Here is an 11,057-nt window from a genome sequence, read left to right on the forward strand (position 1 = left end):
ATGAACGGAACTAAGATTACTGCCGGACAGTAGAATTGAGGTAGTTTTGGAAATTCGTACTTATGGGTACAGAAAGCACTAAATTTGGTACAATTTGAATTTTAGTAAACGTATAGTGTTGGAATTAGGAATTAAGATTACTGTAGGAGTGTAGTATTGAGGAAATTTTGAAAAGTCATACGTATGGGTACGAGAAGTACTAAATGGTACTAAATATGGTACAATATGGATTTGGGTGAACGGGTAGAGCTGATATCCTGAAATTTTTGTTTGGGAAAGAAATGGTACTAAATTTGATACAATTTGGATTCGGGTGAATTAATAGAGCTGGAATCCTGAAATTCGGAATTACGATTACAGTCGAAGAGTAGGATTCAGGTTGTTTTGAAAAAGCAAACTTATGGTACTAAATTTAATACAATTTGTATGTAGGTGAACGGATAGCGATGGAATCCGGCAATTTGAAAGTATGATTATTGTAGCCCTGTTGCGTTGAGGAAGTTTTGAAAATTGGTACGAAAATTCTAAATTGTTCTAAATTTAGTACAATTTTAATTTGGTTTAACGGATAGAGTTTGAATCCTGAAATTTGGAAGTAAGATTACTACTAAAGTGAAGGATTGAGGTAGTTTTGGAAAATCTTACTTATGGGTACGAAGAGTTCGACTTGATACTAAGTTTGGTACAATTTGGAATTGGACGAACGGATACAGCTGGAATCTTGAGATTTGGAATTACTGTAATTATTATGGAATTTACTGTAATTATTTTGTATTAATGTCCGTGTATGGCTGAGATATGTCGTCGAAATACGTACCATAAGTATACGAAAATTACTTAATGGTACTCAATTTGTTTTTGGGTGTAGGGACAGTGCTGGAATTTTTATTTTTTGGAGTTAGGGTGTATTGGTGTGCAACGTTGATCTCGCTGTTAATGTGTAAGGGTGAGATACGGCTGATATTTTTGAAAATCGAACTTAAGGGGTACGTACAGTACTAAGATAAAAATAAATATTGATTAAAATTGGTATTAGTGCGACCAAGTTTTCAGTGTTTGTCATTTCCATATTATATATTGTTTATTTGTTTTTTTTATATCCTTTCCGCATACGAAGTAGCGGGCATTTTGCTAGTATAAACATATTCGAACCTGATATACATATGGTAGACATATTAGGATGTGCATAGTATGGACCAAATCGATCACTTCCTGCAAGAGTTATGATGCGCACAATTTTTCCGAACATTTTTGAACTTTTGTGGGGAGGTACCTGAAGGAGTGGACCGATATGGCTTATCTTCAAAATAAAACTAAGTTTGGACAAAGTATTACAAAGGCCAAATTTTGGACCGAATCGGCAGATCCGTTCGAGAGTTATACAGCGCTCCAAACCACTACACACGGTGTTATGGGGTTTTTCTGCAAATTTCAGGCTATTTGCTCAGGAAGTATGGACTTGCCCCTGATGAAACTTGTACCGTCGTATGGAGGGCAATGATTACAAGTTGTTACAACAAATATCAAAGTGATTCGAGAGTCGGTCCTAAACTGAACTTTTGTGTGGGAGGTACCCGAAGGAGTGGACCGATTGAGTCCATATTGGAACCTAATTTATTTTAAGTCTATTTTCTATTTGTTATTCAAAGAATATAAATTGATAACCAAGAAGACCAGCAGAGCTTTAACTCTGTAGCAAGTAAATTCTTGACAGTGTAAAAATACTGCACTGCGTTACATTTGATGAAGTCGAGAGTGCTGTAAATATCTTGGTTCAGTTAGCCCTAAATCATCTAGTATGTACCGGGGTAGTGGTGTTGGGTATCATATATTCGCCCCGTCCCGACTATAGCCTTTGTTATACACTCCACCATAATATGGAGAGTAAAATTAAATTTGTCATTCTGTTTGTGACACATCGATATATTCGTCAGAAACCTTATAAAGTTTATACATTCTTGATAAAAAAAAAAAAAAACAATTCTAAGTCGATATAACCAGTCCATCTGTCTGTTGAAATAAAGTTACTGCTAATATTATTATAATTTGGTACAGAAATGTCTATTACTCTTAGGATGTTTGGTATTGAAATTGAGTTATACCGGTTCACGTACTGATATAGCCCCCATAGAACGGTACCGCCAGACTTTCGGCATTTAAAGGGGTTTAGCCTCTTTATCACACCGAAATGGCTGAAATTTGGTACTTAGTCTTCCTTGAGGCAACAAAACTTTCTCCCAGGAATTTTTCAGTACAGCTCCATTTTTATAGCCGAAATTTGGTATTTCGTATTTTTTTGGGGCTACAAAGCTTTCCCCCCAGAAATTGTGTCAGGACAGAACGGTACCACCCGATTTTAGTATTTTTAAGGCTGAAGTGGCTGAAATTTGTGTTTAGTTTATGGTAGGGGTAAAAAGTCTTTAGAGAATTATCGGTATACTTCCTCGTGGTGATTTGCGGTATTTTGAAGGGGTATAAAATATTACCTTCCGGAATTTTTGGTTTAGGACCACGATTTAGTATAGTCCCCATATTATCTTACTCCACGATTTTTGGTATTTTGAAAGTTTTAGCCACATTATCTTACCGAAATTATTGAAATCTGGTACTTAAAAAGAGATTTATGACTTTTTTTTTTAATTTTCGATTTTTTCTCAAACCACAGTTTTAGAAAATATCCATAACAGACTTTTAGCGAATTTAATGACAACATTCGAAAAAAAGAGATGTAAAGCAATCATTATTTGGCCGTATCAAATTAAATATACCATCTTTAGCCATAACGCTGCTTTTTGGACTTCCGTAGTTTTTATATCGAATCGTATGAACCTCTCGTTAAAACAATTAGAACATATGAACTGCGGGTAAAACAATTTATAACTGATCTAAGCGCAATATTTTGAACGTTTTTGCTGAAATGGAGCTAAATGCTCTATGGATAGATCAAACACCGGCCATGAGGAACATTTAGAACTTTATCTCGGTAAATATGGGGTTCTCAATTACTCCCATCGAGAATTACTGGGCCAATCAACCAACCAGGCAAAACATATGTGTTAAGGTAAGGTCACATTAGGCTAATATTTGGTACAAATTCGTTTTCCCATATTTGCCCAAACAAATGTGAATTTCATACAAAATTTTATTTGTGTTCACATTACAGGCAAATATTTGACACATTTTGTTTGTTCAAACAGTGATGGGCAAACATGTTTGCCGTGTGTTCACATTTGAAGAGATATTTTCACCCAGAAATTGTTTGAGCAAACTGCCAGCAAATATAAAATTATTTGGCCGAGAAAAATAGAGAGAGAAAAAGAGAGAAATAATAAAAATGGCGTTGAGTTTATTGTTTGTTTTGGAGAAGGCAAATCAAAGACCACATGTTTGGCAATGAGTGCCTTGTCGGAATGAGTTCATTTGTGTATTGTTGCGAATGTATGTGAATTATGGCACATTGTGCCTTGGAAAATTATTTTTATAAACACCTTTCAATTTTGTTTATTATGAATTCATATTTGTATTTAAATGTTGTCAACGTAGTATTTCAACCAAAAGGGTGAAGACAGATTACCATGAAAACGTTTTCTATTAATGAAAATAATATACAGGTTATCAAGATAATGTTTTTAAACATAGAAAACGAAATTTTTTTGTATTGACTTATGAAAATTAAATTTTTTTATAAAAAATCGCGCTTTTTGTAAAATTAGTTGGTGAAGTTTGTGAAGATAATATTGGGCGTATAAATAAAAATCCATGTATAACAATAATAACCAAATGAAAAACAGTGTCAAATTCAATATGCGGCACTTTGTTTGGCTTCTTCAAAATTTTTCGAAAAAATTGACATTTTACCGCAGCTATTTACAGCTTGCCACGGTAATATTTTTAAAAGAAAGAAGTTTTTTGTACTGATTTATTAAAGTTGACAGATAATCGGGATTAAAACGTCGGTTGTTGTTTTCAAGACAGTATTGGATGTATAAATAACAAAACTAAATCCGCGTAGCAGTACAATTATAACAACTACCAATAATTACGTCACAATTACTATTGTAATGTATGCCAATACGTCTAATAATTTCTGAGGTTTTGCGTTTTTCTAAAACCCACCATTTTTGATGCGCATCCGGTTTCAGTAGCACCCATAAAAAATATGTCTATATACACCTATTTCAAACAGATTCTTCACGAACCGCGGATGTGCCTCCACATTCTATTTTTGGTAAAATCGCGTATAAAGGATTCCATTTATGTAAGAAATGTTAAAGAAAATCGCGGTTTAATACGCCGATTCGTCAAAATAAATTTTTGCCGATTTTCGTATTTTCAAGGTATCTATATCCGCGGTTTTAGTCGATGGATTCGATCGCCGAAGGTCTCATTAGATCCGTCGCGTAAAAAAATCTAAATTCACGCGGGTTACAAAGGAAATTAAATAACACTTGTAAATTTTAAACTCAAAAAATAGTTTTTTTTGAAAAACCCCGAAATTCCGGCTTCAAAATGACAGCATCAATTTTAGGTGGATGCAGTGGATATATCGAAAAATGATACACTAGTATCACATTGCCCATGAAGTATTCTTTGAGTCTTTCTTTGAGCATATGTCTATAAAATGTAAGGTTAAGCCAGAAATCATAAGGGAGCATAAAAAACTTGTTGGCTTCAACCCATTTTTAGCTATTTTTCTACATTGATGCCAACACAGCTTCCACGTAAATTAATTTTTATGGTCGACCTTATGGATATAGATTTTCAATCATACTATATAGAATATGTTAGCAGTTCGCGAATTCTGAATGGGTGAAACTCGGATTCATCGATTGTAAAACATTTTTGGTTTTTTAAATCCCTCACCTCCCATTTATTTATTTCTTTATTCACTAATTATTGACTTCGTATTATATATTTACAAGAAATTTCGTCATTTTGGTCATATGCCCCTTTTTAATATGTGACAACAATGTGTTTCAGCAGATGTTTGCTCTTGTTTGCTCTTACAAACAAATTGTAAGACCAAATAAATGTTTGTCAAAAAAGGAGGAAAATATTTGCTGAACGGTGTTCACATTAAAAGCAATTTGGTTAAATTTTTGTTTGCTTCCAAATAGTTTTGTTTTCCCAAAATCAGCTGTTTTCTTGTTTGCCTTTGAAAAATATTTGCTGGTCAAATTGTGGCAAACAAGTATTTGTCACTTTTGAGCAAATATTTGCCTAATGTGACCTTACCTTTAGGGTTCTAAAACATTACTTCAATAAGACACGCGCGTTGGACCGAGCAAATACTTCAAATACAAAACAACTTAGAGGGATGTTGTATCAACCAGCCAGACACACTAACGGACGTTTTTGAACCCACGTCCTTGAAAACATATCAAAAAATTTTGTCACGGCGTGTTAGCGTTCAAAGCCGAAACTCATAACTTCAAACGCATCGCAAAAAAGCGATTGTGGTGAAGAAAATACATTTCAGCGGCCAAATATCCGCGTAAATGTATAAAACACATTTGCATTTGAAAAACGAAAAGTCCGGTCTATATGTCCGAAGATCTGCTTTACCACCAGTGAAACCAGGTAACGTAATTTGGTGACTATATGGGTTCGAGTCCTTGGCTTTCCTTTTTCACTGGCGAATAATTTCCGATCATCAAAAAATAAAAAAAAAATGTTATAAAAATAAGAAAAAAGTTAAAGTTTTGGAACAAATGGACTTTTGTTATACAGTCTGGCTCTAAAGCAAAGCCCAATTCTACGTCCAGCTTTAAGAAATAGAGATGTATTGTTCTATTCGACTAACACGGTGCGCCTTAACTAATTTTAAATGGAAGGTGCTTACACCTGGGAAGTTTTTGCAGATTCTAAAACTACAATGCTCATAGATGAGAAATATCAAGAAACAAAAAAATCGCCGGAGGGATTTTCAAATAAATCGCGATTTAATCTCCACAAGATTGACCTTTATGATATTTTCGTAAGTTTTACGGTTTTTGAGATATAGAAGTTCAAATTGAGACAATACACGGACTGTATCGCCTCCTTATAAAACAATGCCATTACTGCAATTTCCTAAATTAAACTTATATATCTTGAAAATGGTACATTATAGGAAAAAATAAATCATCATAAATCATTTTCACAGCTTCAACATTTTCTTTATTCCCATTTTGATATGACTTGCGGTTTCCAAGCAAAATCTTGAAGACCTAAGATAAAAACCTAAAAATTTGAATTGAACCTCTATATATCACAAATGGTAAAACCTACGAAAAAAAACCTAAAGGTCAGTCTTGTAGAGAATTTTCACAGCTATAACATTTTCTTTAGACTCATTTCGATATGACTTGCTGTTTCCAAGGAAAATCGTGAAAACCTAAAGAACCCCTAAAAATGTGAATTTTGATCGCGAATTATTTAAAAATCCCTTCGCCGATTTTTTCTGATTTTTTAATTTTTTCTTATCTATGAACATTGCTGTTTCAGAATCCGCGAAATCTTCCCATGTGTAAGCGGTTTTCATCAAAAGTTAGTTAAGGCGCACTGCGCATGATATTGTTTTATAAGGAGACGAAACAGTCAGTACATTGTCTCAATTTGAACTTCTATATCTCAAAAACGGTAAAACCTACGAAAATATCATAAAGGCCAATCTTGTGGAGAATCTTCACAGCTATAATATTGTTTTCAGGCCCATTTACATAGGACCCTCGGTTTCCAAGCAAAATCGTGAAAACCTAAAGAACCCCTAAAAATGTGAACTTAAATCTCGATTTATTTGAAAATCCCTCCAGCGATTTTTTTGTTTCTTGATATTTCTCATCTATGTGCATTGTAGTTTCAGAATCCGCGAAAACTTCCCAGGTGTAAGCACCTTCCATTTAAATTTGGTTAAGGCCCGCCGTGCTAAGTAGGTATGTGTGGAAAAAGAGTTTATGACGCATTATTCACTCACCAGAATATAAATTGTCGTTTATGGTTTTGTGTTTAACAAAGTATGCCATGAATTTGGTATTGTCTGTCGCTGTTGTGCTATAGAATTGGTTGATCGTTTGTTTCATCGTTTTGGTCCGTATTCTAATTTTTGAGAGATATGTTCCGGCAAATTACGAACCATACATGAAAAACAACTCTTGACCTCTCCTTTGATGCAAATTACACCAATATAGAGCTAAGATAACAGAACTATTGTCTAACATATAAGTGGGTTCCTCAAGTTTTTTTTTGTTTGTTTGTAAAGAATCATGATAGAAAAATTCTTTGTTTTTATATTAATGCAAATTACAAAGTATACGGGGTCTTGAAGTTTTTGTTCTACCTTTGGTCAAAAGTAATGTAATATCTGAAAATAATTGTTGGTTTTTTATTGGTCCATTTGGTATATTTCTAAGGGTATTTTGATATTTTTTTTTCTTAATGCAAATTTAATTTTTTTGAAGATACATGTTACAGTAGTGAAAACGGGCCGTCTGTCCATTATAAAATAATCTCTTACTTGTTTTTAATATAGTATGCCATGAATTTGCTATTGTCTGTCGTTGTTGTGCTATAGAATTGGTTGATCGTTTCATTTATAAACCCCAGAGATCATCAATGAGACACTTGCCCCGTAAGTCAATTGAGCACACACACGTTTTTTTGGGCCTTATGCTTTTTACTACATGTATTTTCTTCCACTCAGTATTTTTTCCACCACCACCAGGGCTGCCAGATTATTTTTATGAAAAATCGTCAAAATGACTTTCTACATTAAAAAATCGTCAAAAATTAAAATACGCACATTTAGATATTTTTTTTTTTTTTTGCGTTTCAGATTTGGATATAGCCCCTATGTATATCTTTCCCCGATTTTGCTATAATTTGCTCAATTTTTGATGAATAGCCTTCAAATTTAACATGGGATTCCTCAGGCCCCTGTTCATTTTTACCGTTGACCTGGGTTGATGAATGTTTGCAAAAGTACTTATGAGGACACATGCATAAGAAAACATCCTATGTTAAATTTGAAAGTTATTTTTCAAAAATTTACCGATTTATAGCAAAATCGGTGAAAGATATATATAAAGGCTATATCCAAATCTGCACCGATTTTTGCGAAATCAAATCAAAATCGGTAAAACTGAAAGGGGCCTGGGGAAACGTCCCATGTTAAATTTGAAGACTATTCATCAAAAATTAAGCGTTTTATAGTAAAATCGGAGAAAGATATATATAGGAGCTATATCCAAACCTGGACCGATTTTTACGATTCCCCGGTCAGGTAACTTCAAACGGTGGGAAAATACCACTTAGTAATGTTGGCGACATTTTCTGAGTATTTCAGTAATGTAAAACTTCTTTACAAGTGGTGGCTTAGGGCACGCCGTTCGGACTCGGCAATAAACTGTAGGTCCCCATATCAGGAAATATGAATCGGGGTGTACTCATTGATATGAGAGAAATCTACTTTGTCCCTTATGGGATGTTTGTGGAACAATTATTATATTATTATTTAAGCTTGATATGATAAGGTGGCAGAATCCACAAAGTTATTTCTTACAATAAGTTTATTTGTTCCATAAATTAATTTTGATTTGCTGAAAGCTAATTTCCAGGAGTAGTGGTATAGGGTATCACATGGTCGGCCCCGTCCGACTATAGTCTTTGCTTACTTGTTTTATCTGTTGCTGTTTCGTTTGTGTGCTTCTCTTTATTTGCTTGGAATGTTATGTGTGCTTTTGCATATTCTTCTACTGTTTGAACACCAGTGTTAGAAAATGATCTTTGCTCTCACTCTCTCGGAGAGCATGAGACAATCGGTTGAATTACAAGGGTTGAAAACAACACTTGATGTGCGATTACCAACAAAGTAATACAGAAAATGTTATTGCGTATTCAAAACTACTTGGCAAAGCATACCCGTTTGTCAAAAAATATCCATTTTTAATTAACTTATTCTTTGAGTGGCTAGCCACATTCGTACATATTTTATTTTTTAGCATGTGCCTCATGAGTGTCAAAATCAGCTACTTACGCATTCCTCTGATAAACTCTGCGACCATTTTGGTTTATGAACAACGTTACTTCGTTATTAAAACTTTGATTTTGATTTAAACGAACTAATCATCTTAATTATGGTTATTTGTTATACTGACAGTCAATAAAAAATTCAGAAGTGGAACTCACTTCCTTATATGAGTATTCGGTCATAAAATATTGGAAAGGAATTTATCCCGAAAACATTCTCCATAAAAAAAAAATCCATTAATTACTTTGTTTTATTATATTAAGTTTCAGAGGATTTCTGTTTGATGGAATTGGTCAACTTCTGTTATTTGTGGAACACATGGCGTTGGATTTATGGCTATGTTTTTAATTTTTTATTACCTCAGGTTGGTTGTCGTTTTTATTAGTGTTGCCGACGCTATATCTCCACTCATCAAACAAAAACGGCATTGATGGTGAGAAGAAAAGAAAACACAACGTTGTTGTTTTTATCACCGACACCGTCTCCTTTGTTGTCTCCCTTTTATTTCACTTCTGTTGATGTTCTTGGTAGTTGTAGTTGTTGTCTGTCTTTTTTTCTTATTTTTCCTTTTTCTTTAAAGGCTGTTTAAAGGTAAAATAAAAACACAACTTACAGACACACAATTTTATATACACTTTTATACACTGTGATGTATATATACATTCTCATGTATTTTTTGTAGGGATTTAGGCCACACAATTTAACTGCTTTTCACTTTCTCCAGTTGTTGCTTTTTGCAAACAACTGCAAATTTCCAAACAAACAACTTTTTTCTGATGTTTTAATGAACTTTAATAAAGTCAGAAATAGGTTTTTAAATGAACAATTTATTACTAATGTATTTTGTCTTTTCACTTTTCAGAATATCTATGTCCTTAGTTTACGTGTTTTCCAGTTTAGTGTTATTTTTCTTTCAACAAGAAATTCATTTCTATTTTTTCCTTGTTATTTATTTGGTTTTTGTTATATCGAAAGTTTTAAACAGAGCGAGTTTTAAGCACCAACTAAAGTGAAAACAACCTATGAAAAACTCTATATAGGCTGTTTGCCTTGGCGAAATACCTTGCAAAACCAAAATATTTGCAGAATACAGAAAAACACCCATACAAATTCATACAACACAATGGGAGAGCAATACAAGAGTCTGTAAAAGAAACCGTGGTTTAACTGTTACAAACAAACCTATGGGAGAGAGTTTTGAGAAAATCACAGCACATTTTACATTTGCCTTATATCACGCAGGCGTATGAGTAGCATGAATGAAATGCTAACGTCATAAAGGCAACTGGCATAGAGTTGCCAAGCCAGGAAAATCTGATCCAAAACAACTAGTTTGGTTGGCTGTTTGGCCGTTATTTACATGGAAAAATAATCAACAAGTAATGAAGAAAGTATGAAGTTTTTCGTAGTTTGTAGTGAGAGAACATGATATGCAAGAAGAACAAGTAGAAAAGAAACATTATAAGAACTTGGGCAGGGTATATTGGATATTTCGGGTCATTATCAAGTTTCGCATGGCTAAAATACTCATGAAATGTCACCAACAATATACTGAGGGATATTTTGCCACCGTTGAAAGTTTGATGTTGCCTGACCTGGAAAATCGAACCCGGACATTCAGCGATCAAGGCGGTGTGCATACCACATAAGTATGGATACTATAATTATAGCGTTGTAATAGAAACCACAAAGACACATGTCAGCACATAACAACCCTTTCGTGAGGAAAGTGTATATAGAAGTGGCCGTTAATATTGGTATCCATATCTCTAAGGCTTTCCTTATACTGTTGTAGACATTATCACGAGGACTACGCGCTGTTAAAATTTCTACACGAACGGCATTGGACCTTAAATTGGGTTGAACTTTTGGGTAGAAAATATTTGAAAGAATGGACCGACAAATTTCATCCTGAAACCTAAGTTAATATTTATTTCAAATTCTTTTATAATAACAAGTTAAAAGTCGTTAAGTTCGGCCGGGCCGAACTTTTTATACCCTCCACCATAAAATAGTCTTAATTAAAATGGAATAATTAGGATCCTTTCAC

At 33.9% G+C, this 11,057-nt stretch overlaps 1 long non-coding RNA gene across 1 annotated transcript in view; it reads right to left on the reverse strand.

Annotated features, from left to right (window-relative positions):
• The window catches only part of LOC141397842 (uncharacterized), a 71,113-nt gene extending 61,033 nt beyond the window's left edge, over positions 1-10,080 (reverse strand). The window contains exon 1 of the long non-coding RNA XR_012411527.1: positions 9,367-10,080. This is a non-coding gene — a long non-coding RNA (uncharacterized lncRNA). The remainder of the gene's footprint in view (positions 1-9,366) is intronic.
• Between the last annotated feature and the right edge of the window lie 977 nt (positions 10,081-11,057).

Source organism: Musca autumnalis, unplaced genomic scaffold (genome assembly GCF_047663935.1).
Source record: "Musca autumnalis isolate F117 unplaced genomic scaffold, ASM4766393v1 scaffold_3, whole genome shotgun sequence".
Taxonomy (NCBI): domain Eukaryota; kingdom Metazoa; phylum Arthropoda; class Insecta; order Diptera; family Muscidae; genus Musca; species Musca autumnalis.